Source organism: Microcebus murinus, chromosome 8 (assembly GCF_040939455.1).
Source record: "Microcebus murinus isolate Inina chromosome 8, M.murinus_Inina_mat1.0, whole genome shotgun sequence".
NCBI classification, from domain to species: Eukaryota; Metazoa; Chordata; class Mammalia; order Primates; family Cheirogaleidae; genus Microcebus; species Microcebus murinus.
In genome coordinates this window covers 74,421,125-74,434,376 of record NC_134111.1, presented here as the reverse complement: position 1 = coordinate 74,434,376, position 13,252 = coordinate 74,421,125, and the positions used below count along the sequence as shown (strand labels likewise).

The 13,252-nt window shown below is 36.8% G+C and overlaps 1 protein-coding gene and 1 pseudogene across 4 annotated transcripts in view; one reads left to right on the top strand and one right to left on the bottom strand.

Moving 5' to 3' along the window:
- Window positions 1-13,252, top strand: part of HYCC2 (hyccin PI4KA lipid kinase complex subunit 2) — an 82,858-nt gene that overhangs the window by 14,000 nt on the left and 55,606 nt on the right. The gene's annotated exons all lie outside the window — the stretch shown is intronic.
- On the bottom strand, window positions 12,800-13,130 carry LOC142872324 (mitochondrial import inner membrane translocase subunit Tim9 pseudogene; annotated as a pseudogene).

Genomic DNA, 13,252 nt, shown 5'->3' with positions numbered 1-13,252 from the left:
ATTACTTACAAGACTCAAGTCATTATATTCTCAGTTATAGTTTATTATAGAAGATAATAAAATAAAAAAGCACATGGCATGAAGTCTGGGGGAAACCAGGTGCAAGCTAGCAAGAGTCCTCCTCCAGTGGAGTTTTCACACGATGCAATTAATCCCTCCAGTAATGAATTGTGTGTAGAGCCTCCAGCTTAGCCCCTGGTGAGATTTTAGAGCCTTCTGAGGTTTTTTTTCCGTGAGGGATGTGTGCCCAGGATGTGTTCCCCTGGGCACACATCCCTCTGCATGCATATATCCTAGATTCTTGGGAATTTGTTAGATCTTTTCAGAGCCTTATATGGAGATCTCCTTCCCCAGGTTTTTTGTTTAAACTTTAGGTTGGGCTATTGTTTGCCCTAGCTGTTATCCACTGCCTCAGGCAATCATGATGTTAAACAATTGCCCCTGTCCTAGACAAATGCCCCTAGGAAAATGGCTGTTTGCACTGGTTGGTCAAATAAGACAGCCTTGTTAAGTAGGTCTTCTAGAGAACAGCCCAACTGCTTGGATAATTACAATTTACTGAAAGTGAGGCTTTGAAAGCACTCCAACCCATTCTGTCCCCTTAAGTGGCTGCCAACCTACTGGCTTTCACTGTGATTGTGGGCTGTTTATTTTCAAGGCTACCAAGTAGCTGGAGCTGGGAAGGGAGAATGGGAATAAGGCAAGTTAAAACTCCTCAAAGGCTTGGTACAGTGGTAAGTACCTGTACTTACCACTGGTACCCAGGTACTTTGAGATTCAGCTACTTTTTTTCAGTAGACACTTCCCAGATTGCTTTAAGCCTTTGGTTAATTTCCAAAGTTCTGAAAAAAAAGTTCATTCTGATTTTTTTTTTATCAGTGTCTTTTTGCTTTTATGGAGGAGAGGATTATCTGAGGTGATTACTATGCCATTTTTACTGACTTTATCTTGAGTACTACTAAAGTGACTAGGAGTCTTTCCTCCCCTTTTTTTTTTTTTTTTTAAGACAGAGTCTCACTTTGTTGTCCAGGCTAGAGTGAGTGCCATGGTGTCAGCCTAGCTCACAGCAACCTCAAACTCCTGGGCTCAAGCAATCCTGCTGCCTCAGCTTTCCGAGTAGCTGGGACTACAGGCATGCACCACTATGCCCGGCTGATTTTTTCTATATATATTAGTTGGGCAATTAATTTCTTTCTATTTACAGTAGAGACGGGGTCTCGTTCTTGCTCAGGCTGGTTTTGAACTCCTGACCTCAAGCAATCCGCCTGCCTTGGCCTCCCAGAGTGCTAGGATTACCGGCGTGAGGAAGCCACTGCGCCTGGCCCTTCCTTCCTTATACATCTAATGACTGCCTCCTTTGTCCATACACGGATGTAGGGACTGTGGATATAGTGGTGAATAAGAAGACACCCTCTTGCATGGAGCTTATGTATTCTGGGGTGGGGGGGAATAGACAAATAAACAGATAATAGTAAATGTTACCGAAAGTTTGGTGCTTGTCCATGAGGCCAAATCAGTGAACGAACGAAGACAACTGTTTTGAGGAAAAGGAAAGAGAAGTTTATTGATTTGCCAGCAGATGAGGAAGGTGGCAAACTAGCAGTCTCAAAAGACTGCCATCCTGCCTTTAAGTAGAAATACAGGGCTTTTTAAAGGGGAATTTTTAGAGGGTAGGCTTGGGTCTTTGTGACCAGTGTCACATGTTGTGGCCTTGGGCTATTGTTCTTTATAGTTGGTGGTTTTGGTTGGCTTTAACTTCAGTAAAGATGATCTCGTGACCTCTGGACAATTCTGTTGAGCCGTCTCCTGTGGTTTAAGATACTAGAAAATAAAGAACATTTTTATGCCACTTTGATCACTGGCCTTAGGCAGGAATGTGGGTTTTAATTCCCAAAAATGGTGGGGGTTTTAAAGAGACAACGTATAATACATTTTGCCCTTTTTCAGACCTTTACCTCCATTATATAAATGTCATAGAGAACAGTAAAGCATAATCATGGGATAGAGCAATTGAGAATAGATAGTGTTCTTTTAGACTGAGCCTTTCCCTTTTACTACCCTCTGAGGAGCAGATATATGTCTGAAGTAAGAAAGCAATCAATGTGAACAGCTGGGCAACAAAGGGAATGGCATCACAAAGCCTTTTAGGCAAGAATGAGTTTGGCATGTTGACAAAAGAGCAAGAAAAACCAGTGTGGCTGGAGCAGTCAGATATCCAAAAGGGGGGAAAAGAAAAGACAATTGACATCACTAAAATTAGGTAGAGAATTTACAAGTTTGGGCACCCAAGATCTATAGTTGAATAACCATGATTTGTGATATTCATTGTTTTCATTATCTTTTTCTTGAGTGGGCTAACTCTCCTCAGCATGGGACCATAATGGGATGCTGTGTTGGGTTCTAATGCTGGTACAATCCTGCATCATTTTGAACTAAATGCTGGTTGCTAGTTCCTGGCATTTAGTGTTTCTCAGAATGTCTCCACGTAGGGACTCAGTTAATTAGATCTCTTTTGAAAATTATCTTGTGATGAATAGTTTTTACTGTCCCATATAGTATGTTCATGACTGATTTTTGACTCTTCCATTTCTTAACACTTGTAATAGTTGGCCTTTACTATATAACCCCGAAATTTAGTAGGTTTTTTGACAACCATTTTATTTGCTCACTGTTCTGTGGGTAAGCAGTTTGGGCATCTGGGCAATTCTTTTTCTGGTCTTACTCATGTCGTTTGAGACTGTAGTCTAAGATGGCTTCACTCACACATTTGTTGGTTAGTGCTGGCTCTTGGCCGGCCTACATCTCTTCATCCAGGCTAGCTCTGATTTCTTCACATGGATGCTAGGTCTTGAAAGTAGCAAGAAAAAAAGGCAAGCTGCAGTAAACATGTACTTTTTAAACCTTTGCTCTGCATTTGCTAGTGTCCCATTGCTAAAAGTAAGACACAGGGCCAAGCATATAGCCAGTGTGGGAAGGGACTACTAGGCATGAATGGATACCAGAAGACATGATTCACTGGGGCTTTCACTGTAACAAGTTACCACAACCTAGGAAGGAAAGAACATTAACTCTTTAGTAATAGAATTTTAATTTATAAGTACATGATATTGACTAACATTGTTTGAAGAATGGTGTTTAATAACAAAGGTCTGTGAAAAGAATGAATGAGTACCAACAAAACATTATGCAAGAAAAATCTCTGAAAAGTTTTCTGTGAAGCATGAAAATTAGGTATAATCAGCATGATGTTAAAGACTTCATTCCAAAAGATTTACTTTAACTCTTTTATAGTTTGTGTTCCAGTTAATAACTTGTGACTCTATCCAAGTTTGGTAAAACAATGAAAACATCTACATTAATGAGAGGTAGAAAAGATGCTTAATTCAGAGCAAAAATAAAACAAAGTGATTTAAATTTGTAATATGGTTTTGTCACTTCAGTGAAAATATTGTCAATGACTTCATTTGCTGACTGCTTTTATGTCCATGATCTAAATTATAGTCAGTCATGTTGCCCTTATGGATTGAACTCTTAAAACATGTGATAAAGGGATTTTATCTGTTAGTTTAACTTTATCTGTACTTTATAATTTAGGGTATTTATTTTTTATGAAATACTTGTGGCTTCTAGATCTAGAAAATTAAGACAGTGAAATACAGACTCTCATAAACATTCATATTATGTATGGTCCATATATGATTGTGATCATATATATACATTCCATATTTGAATTTAAAAAAACTTATTATAGTACTTTTCCTATTTCATAAGAATTATAATAAGTCTTCCTGTGATCAGATTACCTATTCTGATTTTTTTCTTTTTGTTTCTTGGATTCTTTTTTTTTTTTTTTGAGACAAAGTCTCACTCTCTTGCCTGGGATAGAGTGCTGTGGCATCAGCCTAGCTCACAGCAACCTCAAACTCTTGGGCTCAAGCGATCCTCCTGCCTCACTGGGACTACAGGCATGCACCACCATGCCCGGCTAATGTTTTTTATTTTTGGTAGAGACAGGGTCTCGCTCTTGCTCAGGCTGTTCTTGAACTCCTGAGCTGAAAGGATCCACACACCTCGGCTTCCCACAGTGCTAGGATTATAGGCATGAGCCACCACACCTGTCCTGTTTCTTGGATTCTTTAGCAACCTTTCATCTGGTTTTCCTGGAGCAATATTTCTTAATCTTCTGTGGGCTTATAACCCCACTGAAATTAAATAAAAGCTGTGGATCTAGAAAAATAACACATTTCCATAAATACATTTCATGCAATTTGGGAGATGTTACTCTCCCCATTGCCCATGTTCAAGAAGCCTTTTTTACTTCTTTAACTCTTTCTTATTCCCTCCCTTACCTTCCTGTTACTTAATTTGGCTCAATGACTTGGTTTTTGACAAGGCAACCGATACAAATTTGTTAAATCATTTCATGTAATGTTTTTTTATTTTTTATTTTTTGAGACAGAGTCTCGCTTTGTTGCCCAGGCTAGAGTGAGTGCCATGGTGTCAGCCTACCTCAAACTCCTGGGCTCTAGCAATCCTGCTGCCTCAGCCTCCTGAGTAGCTGGGACTACAGGCATGTGCCACAATGCTTAGCTGATTTTTTCTATATATATATTAGTTAGCCAATTAATTTCTATTTATAGTAGAGATGGGGTTTTGCTCTTGCTGAGGCTGGTTTTGAACTCCTGACTTTGAGCAATTCGTCCGCCTCAGCCTCCCAGAGTGCTAGGATTACAGGCGTGAGCCACCATGCCTGGCCCATGTAATGATTTTAAATTAAACATAAATAGTATTTAATAGTGTTTACTTTCCTGTTGGTCTTATTCTAAGTTGATTTGAGATAAAAAACATCTGGACTTTGGCCGGGCGCGGTGGTTTACACCTGTAATCCTAGCACTCTGGGAGGCTGAGGCGGGCAGATTGCTCAAGGTCAGGAGTTCGAAACCAGCCTGAGCAAGAGCGAGACCCCGTCTCTGCTATAAATAGAAAGAAATTAATTGGCCAACTAATATATATAGAAAAAATTAGCCGGGCCTGGTGGCACATGCCTGTAGTCCCAGCTACTCGGGAGGCTGAGGCAGGAGGATCGCTTGAGCCCAGGAGTTTGAGGTTCCTGTGAGCTAGGCTGACGCCATGGCACTCACTCTAGCCTGGGCAACAAAGTGAGACTCTGTCTCAAAAAAAAAAAAAAAAAAAAAATCTGGACTTTAAGTTCTGGTACTTTTGTTAGGAAATTTTGTGAATAAGTGAAAGGCCAGATTTTCGACATATATACATGGTTATTTTTTTTTTTTTTTTTCTTTAGTGGACGAGGTTCTGGGGCCCCAAGAGCAGGGCCCCGGAAGTCGCCCTACATGGTTATTTTTGAAATTGAACATATCTATTGACAATTAATTGGAAGAGAACTGATGGTCATGGGGAAGGCAGTGTACCAGACCGTCTCATTTAATCATCACAATAACCCTAAGAGATTCTAATTTACCTTGCTAAAGTTTTGATAGTCTCTTCTCTCTAGCTTAATTAATCTTGTGCTTTTTTAGTTGATTGAAAGGAGATGATGTCTTATACTGTTATTTCCCTATCATTGTAAAAATTTTTCAGATAACTTAAACCTGTGGTTCCCTCCCCTGTTCCACAGGCTGTGCTGGTCCACAGCCTACAGCGTGTTAGGAACTAGGCCATGCACCATTGCCTGAGTTCCGCTATATAACCCCCTCCCCCAGTTTGAGGAAAAATTGTCTTCCATGAAACTTAGGAACCGGGTCTCACAGCAGGAGGTGAGCAGAAGGCAAGCAAGCAAAGCTTCATCTGTATTTACAGCTGCTCTCCATCACTTGCATCACTCTATAAACTCCCTTGCCCTTGTGGAAAAATTATCTTCCATGAAACCTGTACCTGGTGTCAAAAAGGTTGGGCACTGCTACCTTAAACTTTGCAATGCTTCCTTATTTGTAGTCTAAAATGAAAGGAATTAAAAGTGCTGTGCTAGACATTATAAAATATAATCAGTAATTGATAGCTGTAAAATATTTTTCAAGATTAGCTAGTCATTTGTGTGAATGTCTGATTATACAGTTTTAGTATTGATTGTAGATAAAAGGAAAAGAGTTACATGTATGTTAGTGGGACCTACAGCCCTTCCTTTTCCCTGAGAGGTAGAGAAAATTCCAGGATTAAAACTAGTGGGCCAAAAAGTAGTCCACCTTATACTAACCAAGTAGGTGGAGCTAATTGATTTAGATTTTTTGGTGTTTGAAGACACATCTTGTTGGAAATCTCCCTACCACCCCTCAGGCTAATGACTTTATCAGATATGCCAGGATTACAAAGGACTTTAAGTGTTGGCTTTGGGGCCCTTCTTGTCAAAGGTGGGCAAAACATTGTCAAAGCACCAGTTGTTTGAATTTTCTGTGTTTCATTTTGTCTAATTTCTGTTGCTGTATCTTCAAGTTAATAATCTTTTCTCTGTAGTGTCTAATATTTTTTCCATCCAGTGTAATTTTCATTTCTCACATTATGATTTTCATATCTAAAAGTTTGATATAGGTCTTTTTTAAACATCTTTAATGATTCTATTTAATGTTTTAAACATTATAGTTATAATTACTGTCTTAATGTCCTTATCTGTTAATTCTAACATCTGTGTCAATTTTGTGTCAGTTTTGATTTATTAAATTTTCTCTTTATTTTTTTTTCTTTTTTTTAGTTGAAACAAAATTGCGAAAATTTTCTCTTTATTTTGGGTCTTGTTTTCCTGATTCTTTCCATTAATGGTAATTTTTTATTAGATGTCTAATACTATGAATTTTACCTTATGGGGTCTGCATATTTTTGTATTCCTATAAATACTTTTGAGTTCTGCTCTGGGATGCAGTTAAATTATTTGAAAGAAGTTTGATCCTTTCAGGTTTTGATTTTAAGATTTATTAGGCAGTGTAAGATCTGTGCTCAGTATAAGTCTAATTATTCTCTGTTACATAGGAAGGACTCTTTTACATATTTTACCTAATCCTCAATCTGATTGGTGGGAAGAGGCACTATTTCTGGCTCTGAATTCTGGACACTGCTACCTGTAATCCTTTTGGTGCTTCTTTTTTTTGGCTTTTGGTGGTTTCCTCGCACACACAGTGTGCTGGTAAGTTTTCATCCGACTACTACAGGGAGATCCTCTGTGAATCTCTGGGGTTCTTTCTTTGTGCTGCTCTCTCTTTTCCATTACTGTGTCCTCTAACATTTTAGTCTACCTGGACTCTGATCTCTGCCTCCTTAACTCAGGGAATCTGCTAGTTTTCACCTGCATTTCCTTTTTTACATTGCAGCCTGGAAACTCTTAAGGAAGTTGAAGCAACTTCATTGTTCTTCATTGTCTGTGTCCAGTGTCTTGAAAACCTATTTCATTATTTTTTTTTCCATTTTTTTTAGTTCAGGCAAGAAGGTAAATTCAGTTCTTGTTACTCTGTCTTATCTAGAAGTGGAAGGTTCTTTTCTCTTCATACTTTTCTTCCTTCCCCAGCCCTAGGATTATGATTGAGCATGGAGTGTTTGTTCTCTGTGATCCTGGTCCAACCTCAGTTTTAGGCTGGCCTCTGTGCCAGGACCTCATGGTTTTCCTGTCCCTACCTCACACAATTACAGATTTCTTTTCCCTTTGTATTAGGCATCTGTATTGCTGATATCTTATAGTCTTTGGTTTGCCTTTTCATTAATCTGTCTTTTGAGGACAGATTTAATATAGTTCAGTTTATCTATTTTTTAGTTATGATTAGTGCTTTTTGTGTTTGTTTAAGAAATGTTTGCCTGCTTTAAGGATGCAAAGATATTTTGATATGTTTTTTTTTTTCTTACTCTGCATATTTAGATCTGCATTCCATTTGGAATTTACTTTTGTGAATTGTGTAAGGTTAGGGAATCATGATACGTTATTATTAGCACAGTTTTTTTTTAACATGGCCAGTTTAGTGGCAGTTGTACAGTTTTAATTGCTATAGTTTCATAAACAGTCTTGATATCTTAAGAGTATAAGTTCTCCAATTTTTGTTGTTTTTCAAGATTACATTGGCTATTCTTGGTTCTCTGCATTTCCATAGGGATTTTAGAATCAGCCTGTTAATTTCTTTTTCATAGGGGAGAGAGGAGTGGGATTTTTGATTAAGATTGCTTTGAAACTAGAAATTAATTGAGGGAGAATTGATGTCTTTACTTGAGTCTTACCAACTTGTGAACATGGTAGACCTTTAATTTATTTCAGAAGTGTTTTCTGCACTTGATCTTAGCCAAAAGGCGTAGAAGTGATCAAAAATGTTTCCTTATTTTCAGTGTACAGGTCTTACACTTTGCTAAATTTATTTCTAATTTTTTAAAAAATGCTGTTGTAAGTTGTATTTTTAAAAATTTGTGGCAGGTTTGTAGAAACAACTGATTTTTGTATATTAACCTTATATCAGAAACCCAGATAAATTCACTTATTGATGCTAACAATTTGTAGAATCTTTTGGATTTTTTCGTACATAATCAAATCATCTGTGAATAATGACATTTCTTCCTTTCTAGTCCTTATTTTTGTTTTTTTCTTGCCTTACTGTACTAGCTAGATCCTTTAGGTTAGGCAGTGTTGAATAGCAGTTGTTATCATGGTCATCCCTCTCTGTCTTGTTTTCGACATCAGAGGGTAAATTTTCAATATTTTACCATTGGCCCTGATGCTTGCTTTAGGCTTTTTATGGATATTCTTAATGAATTTTCCAATAGGTTTTTATCATGCATAGAGACTGAATTTCTCACATGCTTTTTCTCTACTGATTCAGATGATTGTGGACGGAAAAAATCCAAGCCCTGAAATATTTGAAAGAAGTTTATTCTGAGCCAAATTTGAGGACCATGACCCGGAGCCACTCTCAAGAAGCCTTGAGCAAGTGGGCTCGCTCTAGCTGGGTTACAGTTCAGTTTTATACATTTTCAGAGAGACAAAGGTTACAGGCAAGGTCACAAATCAATACATGAGAGGTATACATTGGTTTGGCCCAAAAAGGTGGGACATCTCGAAGCGGGGGGGCTTACAGGTTAAAGGTGGGTTTAAAGATTCTTTGGCTGGCAATTGGCTGAGAGGGTTAGACTTTTATCTAGAAGACCAGAAAGGATATGCTTATTTTAAGATAAGGTTGTGGGCACTCTGGGAGGTCCAGACAGGAGGACATTTTAAATTTACAATAGGCGCCTGCTAGGATGTTTTAAGATGCTTTAAATTTAAGAATAGGCGCCTGCTAGGATGCTCAGTTAAGACATTTTAGATTTATGATAGGCATCTGCCAGGATGCTTGAGTTAAGACATGGGCTTCTTATCTTTTAGGTGATGTTAATGCCATACCAGAATCAGGTCAGGAAGTAAACCACTGCTTCGTCTGGTTAACAAAAGCCGCTTTGTGGGAATTTACCATTTGCCAGCCTAACCCAGCTGGCCTCCTTAGGAAGGAGTTTTTAGCAAAAAATTAGAGTTCAGTCCTCATGATCATATGATTTTTCTCCTTGACCTACTGTTAATATAACTGGAATAAATTCTTTTTTATACATAGTGTTTTTTTATATATAGTGCTAGATTTTATTTGCTAAACATTGATATTTTTGTGTCTGTGTTCATGAGTGAGATTAGTCTTATGATTTTCCTTCCTGCTAATGGTTCTGTTAATTTCTGGCACCCTGAGGTTGCACTGGTTCTTAAAAATAGGAAGTTTTTTTATTATTTTCTACTTTCTGGAAGACTTTCTACAAGCTTAGTGTTGTTTCTTAATTGTTTGGAAGAATTCACTGGTAACCATCTGCACTTGAGATTTTCTTTGTGGAAAGATTTTTAATAACATTCCATTTCTTTAATAGCTTTGGGGCTATTTGGATATTCTATTTCTTTCAGCATTGGTAATTTGTATTTTTCAAGAAATTGTCCATTTTATGCTATCACATTTATTGGCATAAAGTTTATTATATATCTTTCTGATGTCTAAAAATTGTCATAATTTGTTTCTTTTTCCTTATTAAGTATTACTAGGAATTTGTCAATTTTATTAATCTTTTCAAACAGCCCACTTTAGGCTTTGTTGATTTTTCTCTATTGTGTGCTTGTTTTTTACTTCATTCATTTACTGTTCTGTCTAGCTTCTTCAGATAGAGCTTGAATCATTGATTTTTTTTGTACCCTTTTCTGTTTCCTAATAAGGCAGTCTTAGCTTTGCAAGCTACCAGGTTAATTAAAACTCATGAATATAGGAACTATGTCTTTGCTTTTCATGTTTAAAGTGAGGACTGCCTGCATGTGCAATTAAGGCTGTAGCTGCATCCCACAAGTTTTGATATGTTGTATCTTCATTTGTATTCAGTTCAACATATTTTCTAATTTCTGTTTTGATTTATTCTTTGACCTATAGGTTATTTAGATATATAATTTTAAATTTCTAGGTAATAGTGTTTTTCTAGGTTTTTATTTATTGTTGTTTTTAATGATTTCTAGCTTTTGTTGTGGTTGGAGAACATACTCTGTATCCCATCATCATTTTTGAAGTGTGCTGAAACTTTCCATGTGGCCCAGTATGCAAAGTTTTGATAAGTATTCCTTGTACCCTTGCAAAGAATGAGAATTTTGTCATTGCTGGATACAATGTCTGTGTTGGTCATTTAGGTCATTTGTTAATGGCCCTCTTCAGATCTTACTGATTTTGGTTGCTTTTTCTATTAGCTACTGAGAAAAGTGTGAATCTCTAACTATCATTATGGCTTTGTCTGTTTCTCCTTTTAATTCTGCAAATTTTTGCTTGGTGTATTTTGACATATAAGTTTATGATTGCAATATCTTCCCATTAGATTGATACCTTTATCATTATGTAATATTCCTTTTATCTGTAATAATGATTTTTGCCATAAATTCTAAATCTTTCTCTGAAATTAGCAGAGTACATCAGTTTTCTTTTGGTTAGTGTCACATGATATATTTTTTCCATCCTCTACTTTTAATCATTCTATGTATATATGTAAAGCATATCCCTTTTAAGGACTATTCTTCTTCATTTAGTCCAGTATGAGAAACTTAGTCTTTTACTTGAAGTATTTTTTCTATATACTATAATATAATTACTAATATAGTTGGGTTTATATGTATAATCTTATTATTGTTTGCTCTTCATCCCATCTGTTTTTTTCTTTTTTCTTCTTTCTTGCCTGCTTTTAGATTAAATATTACATTTTTTTCTCTAACTTGTGTACATATAAAATTTTAATGGTTATCCTAAAAATTATAATGTTCTTATTATAATATAATAGAAATTATTACTTTGACCACTATCTCACAATTGCTAAAAATCTTAGAGCCTTTAAACCTTACACAACATTTCAGTTATTGTTTTAAACTATGACAACTTATTTTCTTACATTATTTACCCTATCTGATAATGTTTATTCCTTCCTATGTTTCCATTTTTATAATCTAGGACAATTATTTTATACCTGAATAACTCCCTTTAATTTTTTTTTAGTACAGGCGTGCCGCTGAAAATTTTCCTCATTTTTTTATTGTTGTTTGTTTGTTGCAAACATTTTTATTTCACTTTAATTTTTTTTTTCCTTTGAGTCAGGGTCTTGCTCTCTTGCCTGCGCTAGAGTACAGTGGTGTCATCATAGCTCACTGCAACCTCAAGCAAGCCTCCTGCTTCAGCCTCCTGAGTAGTTGGGATTACAGGCACACACCACCACACCTGGCTAATTTTTAAATTTGTTTGTAGAGACTGGGTCATACTGTGTTGCTCAGGCTGGTGTTGAACTCCTGGGCTCAAGGGATCCGCCTGCCTCAGCCTCTCAAAATGTTGAGATTACAGGCGTGATCCATCTTGCCTGGGTTTCACCTTAATTTTTTTTTTTTTGTAGGCATGAGGAACATTTATATTGGCTCTTTAGGGTGTATACATTAAAAGCAAAATCAGAAAGGAATCATGCAAAAATCCAGTTGCCTATGCAAGCACCCCAGAGTTTAATCCTCTCCTCTCAGTTCTGTTATCAGGCCTTCACTTTTTTTTTTTAAACTTGAGTTCACTTTTTATTAGCCCATGTTATGGCTGAGAATAAACTGTATATTTTCAATCAGACTCAGAATCATTCATTGGACTTCTTAGGTTTTGAACAAAACACAAACAACAGACTCCAGCAGAGCATAACAGTTAACTCTTAAAAATTCCCAAGCTAGTCACAGATGGGATGTTTCCTGAAGATATATGCAAATGTCAGTAGGATAGGAATATGTAATGCTCACCCTGACACAAGGGAGGCAAAAAAAGGATTGTGGATTGAAATGATTAGCAAGTAACTATTTTATGTATTTACCAACAATTTGAGGCAGACATGAATGAACAGGAATACTTGGAGGACGATCCTGATTGAAAAACATTTCAGCGTATCCACAGTTCGGTCAGAATACTATGGTACTATATAGTATAAACAACTGCTCAGTGATATTTCCATTTCTTTTACTTTTAGTAATAAAATTTTTTTTCTATCTCATACATGATTGGACACATATTTTGCTTTAAATTAACAGTCAAAATTGAAGAAACAATGGTTTATTTTTCTAATCAAGTGACCAAGCTGCTGAATCTTAAGGCCTCAATAAATGTTGCATCTTATTATTTTCATTGAATAATAAAACCTCTGTTTTGATTATTCCTGGTAAGTAGCACTTTTGTTCCTCCAGTAGCTTACATTTGCCAAACAGTCATGACAGATGGTTTAACACGGTGGCTGGTGTTTTCAGGGGGTTCTGTCAGGTGACTCATTTCCAGTACAGCAGCTCTTGGTAATCTTTCATCAAAAGTCCATCCATCAGGACTTCTCTATCGTGCTGGCCAACGAGTCCTGTTTTGGCTGCCAGAGCCTCATTCTGCTGGATATGATATTCCTGAAATCTCATGGATATTCTCTGTGTCATTTTTAAATATTTCTGTAAGCAGTGTTCTGAACAGGTGGTCTCTTCAGGTTTTACTTCTCTTGTTGTGAAGTCTTTAAACACAGTCCAAAAAGTGGGTTTCTGTAAGTTTATTGTAGGTCCCAAGAAATTCCTTAAACTGTTTTATCTGATCAGATTCTGGTATTTGTGCAGCCATATTCCTTTGCTACCTTTATCAGTCACCTTTTCTGATGCATGAGTTTCTTTTCTATTCTGGAAAAGTTGTCCAACTTTTGCTCCAATGTCTCCAGTGAGGTTGTTTCTTACTAAAGCACAGGC